The sequence below is a fragment of the Xenopus tropicalis genome, chromosome 1, assembly GCF_000004195.4.
Source record: "Xenopus tropicalis strain Nigerian chromosome 1, UCB_Xtro_10.0, whole genome shotgun sequence".
Classification (NCBI taxonomy): domain Eukaryota; kingdom Metazoa; phylum Chordata; class Amphibia; order Anura; family Pipidae; genus Xenopus; species Xenopus tropicalis.
The window spans coordinates 94,988,700-94,995,585 of record NC_030677.2 but is presented as its reverse complement, the minus strand read 5'-3'; positions in this window follow the sequence as shown (position 1 = coordinate 94,995,585).

The window sequence follows — 6,886 nt, the reverse complement described above, 5'->3', positions numbered from 1 at the left end:
GAGAAGGGCTTTAAGGTGACCAAAATGTGTTGTAATGTGTATTTTTTTACACTGTGTGTGAAAACTTAATAGAGATCAGTACGCAAAGTAATTAAAAGTGGCCATTTGACCATTACAATTCTCCCACAGATCACATGCTATTCGCCTCTTAGAACTATTTTGTTGACTGCTGTAATATTCATAGGATCTATTGTACCCCTACAGCATTTTTACCTATAATTTGGATTGTTTGTTTTGGTATGTAAATTGTTAAAAGATCATCAGAGACAATTTCCCACCATGACGTCCAGGTACAGTTATTTAGAATGTTCTACCTTACCTAGAGTTGCTTTGGTATCCTACTTTGTCTAAGATAGACCTAGTAATGGATTATATAACGAATCCATAAATTAATTTTTTTATTCATGGCATGAAAACCTATTTTTTAAATTATTATTCCACAAATGTTTTTGTGCAATATCATTCTGTATAACAACAGAACCTTCCATATTGTGTGATTACTAAATTTAACCACCGCCTTACTTGAGTGTAATCATCAATCGTAATAATAGATTGAATGTATTACTACAGTATATAGTTTAACCCATCAGTCTAAACAAAATGATCATATATGTCCAATGTCTCAAAAGTAAGAATATATTTCATCATAAACAAAGCACATGCACCAAATTTGCATCAAATTTTTCACTGCACAGGGCAGAATTAAAGAAAATAGATGTAGATATCATTACCATGATGATCGAACCATTGGCGCTCATTAGTCACTATGAGTATAAATTTATTGTGGAGGCTGACTGAGTGAAGCCTGACCTTTACTTATGCACTACCTCAAAAATTTGTCACCATGATCTTCTCTGTTTGATGCTTTGGTTAATTAGGAAACTGTGTCTTTCCCCTCTGTTATCAAACACAGCAACAGGCTAACTGTAAATGTCACCATAAATTATAAGCCACATTAAATATCTGTCCAAGCTTAATTTTACTATCAATGTGAGACAAAAGCATTGTATCTTGTTCTTTTTATTTTGCTCGTTAAATAGCTGGTAATGATAAGATGGAAACTGTTGTCTAGACCTGGGATCTCCCCTTTGGCCTAACATGAGCAGCTTAATTGCCGATTAAAAGGCAGGAAAGTATAACTAAACAAGACTTAAGCAAATAGGATCTTTCCTAAAGAACTGACAAAATTAATAAATTCCTGGTTTCAGGATAAAAGAGAACATTTGAACTATCACAAGTCAATTTGTTACTTTTGTTTTGCTTTTTTCTTTTCCTTATAATGTAACACATATATCACTGTATAATCGATTAAAGGACACTAATATGAACATTACTCACTAGGTAATATAAATGATCACAGTTAGTTAAAAAGGTACTGCGATGAACTTCAAAAACACCTCATATTATCCAAAGGGAAAAATATGCATCTGCAGAGAAATAAATGTGATATCTACATATCTAGCATAAAGCTCTTTAAAGGAAAACTATACCCCCAGAATGAATACTAAACCAACAGATATACAGTTTATATTATGTTAAGTGACATATTAAAGAATCCTAACAAACTGGGATATATTTACTGTATATATATCAGTAAATATTGCCCTTTTACATTGTGATGGGCTGTGTGCTCTCTCGGAGAACACATGACCAGAAATAATGCAGCTTTAACTGTAACAGGAAGAAGTATGGAAGCAAAAGGCAGAATTCTGCCCATTCATTGGCTGATATGACCTAGCATGTATGTGTGCCTTGGCTTGTTTGTGTGCACTGAGAATCCTAGGATCCCAGGAGGCAACACTTAACTCTTAAAATGGCAATTTTCTATTTAGGATTACCCAATAGCTCATACTACTAAAAAAAGTATATTTTTGTGAAAATGGTTTATTTAGATGAAGCAGAGTTTTACATGAGCTTTTTATGCAATATATTTTCATAGAGACCTACATTGTTTGGGGGTATAGATTTCCTTTAACTTGTCAAATCCCCATTTAACATAAAACAAAAATTACTTTAATGCAGCGATGCCAGAGACACAGCTAACTAAAACTGAAAGAAGTTGACCTAAGGTTTTTTGGGACACACAGTCAATTTCAATTTCCATTTGTTTCATTGCAATATTAGAACCTCAGTTCTTTGTACAGGTATCAAACCCCTAATCCAGAAACCCATTATCCAGAAAGTTCCAAATTACAGAAAGGTCATCTCCCATAGACTCGATTTTAATCAAATAATTCACATTTTTAAAAATGGTTTCCTTTTTCTATGTAATAATAAAACAGTACCTTGTACTTGATCCCAACTAAGATATAATCAATCCTTATTGGAACCAAAACAATCCTGTTGGGTTTAATTACTGTTTAAATAATTTTTTTTAGCAGACTTAAGGTAGGAGATCCGAATGACGGAAAGAACCCTTATCCTGAAAAAAACCCATATCCCAAGCATTCTGGATAACGGGTCCCATACCTGTATGGGATTAACCTTAATTTCTTATCTCTCACTTCTCTAAGTAAGCAGTTTCAGCTTTCTATTAAAGAACACCTTCTTAGAATCAGCCCCTAAATAGGTCAGCAACCTTGAGAAAACTACATGTGTAGATTGACTGATTAGTAAGTAGCTTCGTTTCATACCACTGTACCATTGTATGAATTATGTATTAAAAGGGGTAGTTCACCTTTAAGTTAACTTTTAGTGTGTTCTTAAATGGCCAATTCTAAGCAACATTTTGACTGGACTTTTTAATTGCTCTGTGAGGCTACAATTGTATTATTATTATATATATATATATATATATATATATATACATAATTACTTATTTAACCAGGTATACATAAAAATGCATTCTGCAGGGTAGCAGTTAAAGGGATGATTACCTTATTCTATAAGAGTTACTTGGCTTCATAAAGATGTCTGCTTTCAAACAGCAAATCATTATATGCTTATTGGTTTCTGTTGGTTACAAGACATGTAACTAACTTTCTGCTTGCTATTACATTTTGGGTGGTGCGGCCAGCAAATTTTTTTTATTTGTTTTCTGTACTGTAGGAAACAGCTAGATGTACTTGTTTATGGAATATATTATCCTTTCTTATTCAATATTACAACTATTTTTCTACCTGAATATTGGTTTTCGTGATTGATCTCTGATGATAAAATATTCGAATTCCACTTTAAATACATTATCGTGGCTTCCTATTAAACAAAGAATATTTTACAAACTCCTTCTATTAACCTTCAAAGCCCTCCATTCCTCTGCTCCTCACTACATCTCTTTCTTTGTGTCTCCGTACGTTCCTGGCCGACTCCTTCGTTCCTCGCAGAGCAATCGTTTGGTTGCACCCCCCACTGCTACTGATATTTCCCGCCTTAAACCTTTCTGCCTTGCTGCCCCTTACATTTGGAATGCCCTCCCTGATTTCCTCCGGAGAGAATCCTTCCTCAGTCTTTTTAAAACCAAACTAAAAGACTACCTTTTGGAGCACTCACCCAGCACCTGACCAGGGAACTAGCACTTATATTGTAATGTCCCCCACTGTGACCTACAGCACTTATATTTGTCTATTTGTGTCTGTAAGTTACCCTCCCATCTAGATTGTAAGCTCTACAGGGCAGGGACCTCCATCCTCTTGTGTCTTTGACTCTTATCTTATTGCAATTGTATCTTTTATTTATTTGTGCTTATTGTAATACTTTGTATTTATTTATTATCTTAATACCCCCTGTTTATATTAATGTATTCTACTGTACAGCGCTGCGTACATAAGTAGCGCTTTATAAATAAAGATATACATACATAAATACTTTATCATATGCCATAATAACAAAGTAGTGATGCAGGAGTTTACATGGTTTAATATTTTTTTTTTCCCTCTATATTTGTTTGTCAAAATGTTGACTGCAAAAACCAGGCTTGTTACAGATCTAAAATGTACATACTGTGTGGAGTTTTGACATCTGAATGTTCTTTTAAAGATACTCCACAATAAGGGTTTACTAAAGCTTTGTTATTTGTTTCAGCTATTATATCGCCTTTAGTGACAATCAGGTCAAGTGGACCAAACCACACAGTAAGGGGCAACCATTCCTAATGCTCTATTAACTGTGCTCTGCAAACTGTGCCACAAAGGGAACAACTATGATTAATGAGAGTTTTTCCTTCCAGAATGGAATGTAGAGCAAGCCATTCCCACAGATGATGTAAAGAGATTATTAAATGTGTAAACACATGTTTCAGAATAGTTAAAAAGGTACTGTAACAAATATGCTTCCCCCTGCTGTGCTGCTTCTACATTTTATAGTGGCTTTTTCCTTAAAAGCTGAGTGCAATGCCTTTTAACACAGCACCCAAATATCAAGGTCTCGTGTCACAGATGGTTTGTCTATGGAACAACGAATTTAAAAACAAATTAGTTCAATGTTTTTGTTCTGTTACTCCTAGATGAAAAAATAAGTGTATGCTTAATACATTTTATGCATTGAGCCCAGTGAGTAATACACCCCACTGAACAATAAACCGTGAAATATTGTAAGAAGGTAATTGAATAAAATTGTACACGCATATAAAAACGCTCAAAAGAGTTATTTATTTCCACTTCAACTATCTCAAGTTTACATCGTACAAACATAAAGCTTTTTTACCACACAAACTGAACATTAGTTTGATTACGATAATGATCTAAGAAGCCTTAGGAAGGGAATATACAATATATAGTTGGCAAGATCAGTATGGGGTGCCGTTTGTTCCAAGTACATTTTGTCTACAAAAATACATTCTGTATACAAAAAAAAAAATCCCCAGTACACAGTATGAATGTGTGGCTATATTCACAGATTAAAAATAGACAAAAGAGAACAAAATCCTGTGCACAAAAGGATATAAATATATTACAAACTCCATTATGTAAATTTTAACAAATTCTGTAAATTTTAAAACAAAATGTATTATGGTATAACTGACTAGCATATTCCAAGCTAGATTTTCATGACAAAATAGATGCTTATGTCAAAGGAAGATTCTATAGCACAGAATTTATTCTGTCAACAAAATTAATACCCAGTTCCACAAAACTGATAAAATATCCATCCTGTGAAACAACAGTCAGGCAAATTACTGAACCAATAAGAAGCAAGTATATTAATTACCCAATAACATGCAGGTTTTAATTTAAGTCCATTTACTGGTCTTTCTTCCCACTGTTTGAACTGGTTGTTTGAAAGTGTTGACCCCCCCTGACACACACACAGAAGGATTTATTTGTAGTATTTATTTAACAAGATGAAAAGCTGTAGGCTCTGCCTCACATGGCTACACTCTCCCTAGTGCATAGAAACTGTATGGCTATAGAGGGTGCCCTCTAATGTCTGCTGAGCTACATAGCAATAACCAATAACAAAGAGCAAACAAACACTCTTAAAAGGGTTGCTGTTAAAATTACATTTTTAATTACAGTAAAACATTTAAGGTTCTTAAATGGAATGTCTTACAGATGGATGAGAAATTAATGTTGTGCTGATTCAAAACTGATCTAATGATGTTTCTATGGATTGTGTCGCTAAAATGAATTTTAATGTAAAGTATTCAAAACATAAATGTTACCTTGAGGTAGGTCAGCTATTCCCATCATTGTAATATCCCCTCATTATGGTTACCCCTTTTTTTTTTTTTTAGAAAGATTCTTGCTCAAGGTAAGGGGGTGGAAGCAGGAGCTTTTGGGGAAAATTGGTGAGACAACAACATAGTGGGGGGGGGGGGGGCTGGTGATGCTGAAGGAGTTGGATCTGTTGGACTGATAAATTCACAATACTGGCCTCAGCCTTACTAGCTAGGCTGACAAAATACTGACCAGGTAGCAACCCTACCCCTGACAAGTCAATTAAACACAAGAAATTAATTGCATTATTTTAAAAGAAAAAAAAAACAGAAGATGTGGGGCCCCTCGGTTTAGTAAAATATACCACCAGATATTTATGGTAGTAATGTAACTCAGTATGTGAGACACTTATAAATACACCAGTAAGTAGAGAACATGCCCATATAATATAAGCTCCTCCCTCCAAGGATACAAGCTGATTTGCATCTTTACCCTGGAATATGAAGCTGCACAAGTTTACATAATCCCATCACTGTAGTAGTGATCCTAATAAACTTTGTAGATGATTGTTAGGCTCGAATGTCTGTCCTCCACCAGTTAGCTATTAGCACTCTCTTAATAATGTCCTTAGCTTTAGTACAACTACTACATAATACATGAGGCTATGTGAATCGGCCACTTCAAAACTTGATACAGACAGACGTACATGCAGTATGATGTGTAGGCCTTATGAACAATATCCTACTTAGCTATAGTTCAACTACAACATAAATGATGTAGCAACATAATTCAGCATTCCTGAGTACTATGTGCAAACAAAAGGGGTCATCTGCATATTGTAAATTACATATTACATATTGGTACTTCAGGGGGATCATCATTTATATGATGTATTATGTCTCTACGTGGTGCTGGGCTGGGGTGTCCAGGGTCCACCAAGGCTGCTACCCCAATAGCATTTCACCCCAGTTGCCAACTTCTCCACCATGGCCTAATATAATGATGAGTTAGGCTGGGTGATAATATGAATTATCAGGAATATAGGAAGTTATCATATTAGTGATTTTTGTTTTTATTCTTTAAAGTTCATTATCAAAAACAATATCCCTAGAAACATCCTTATATCAATTTTGTGCCACAGCATCAGTACAACAATATGTTTCTCATCTATTTGTAAGACCGCTGGTGAAAAACCTGCAACACAGCAGACATAAGAGGGCGCTCACTATAACAGCCCAGACAGTATCCTCAGCGCTAGAGATAATGCAGCCATGTGGGGCACAGCTGGCAGC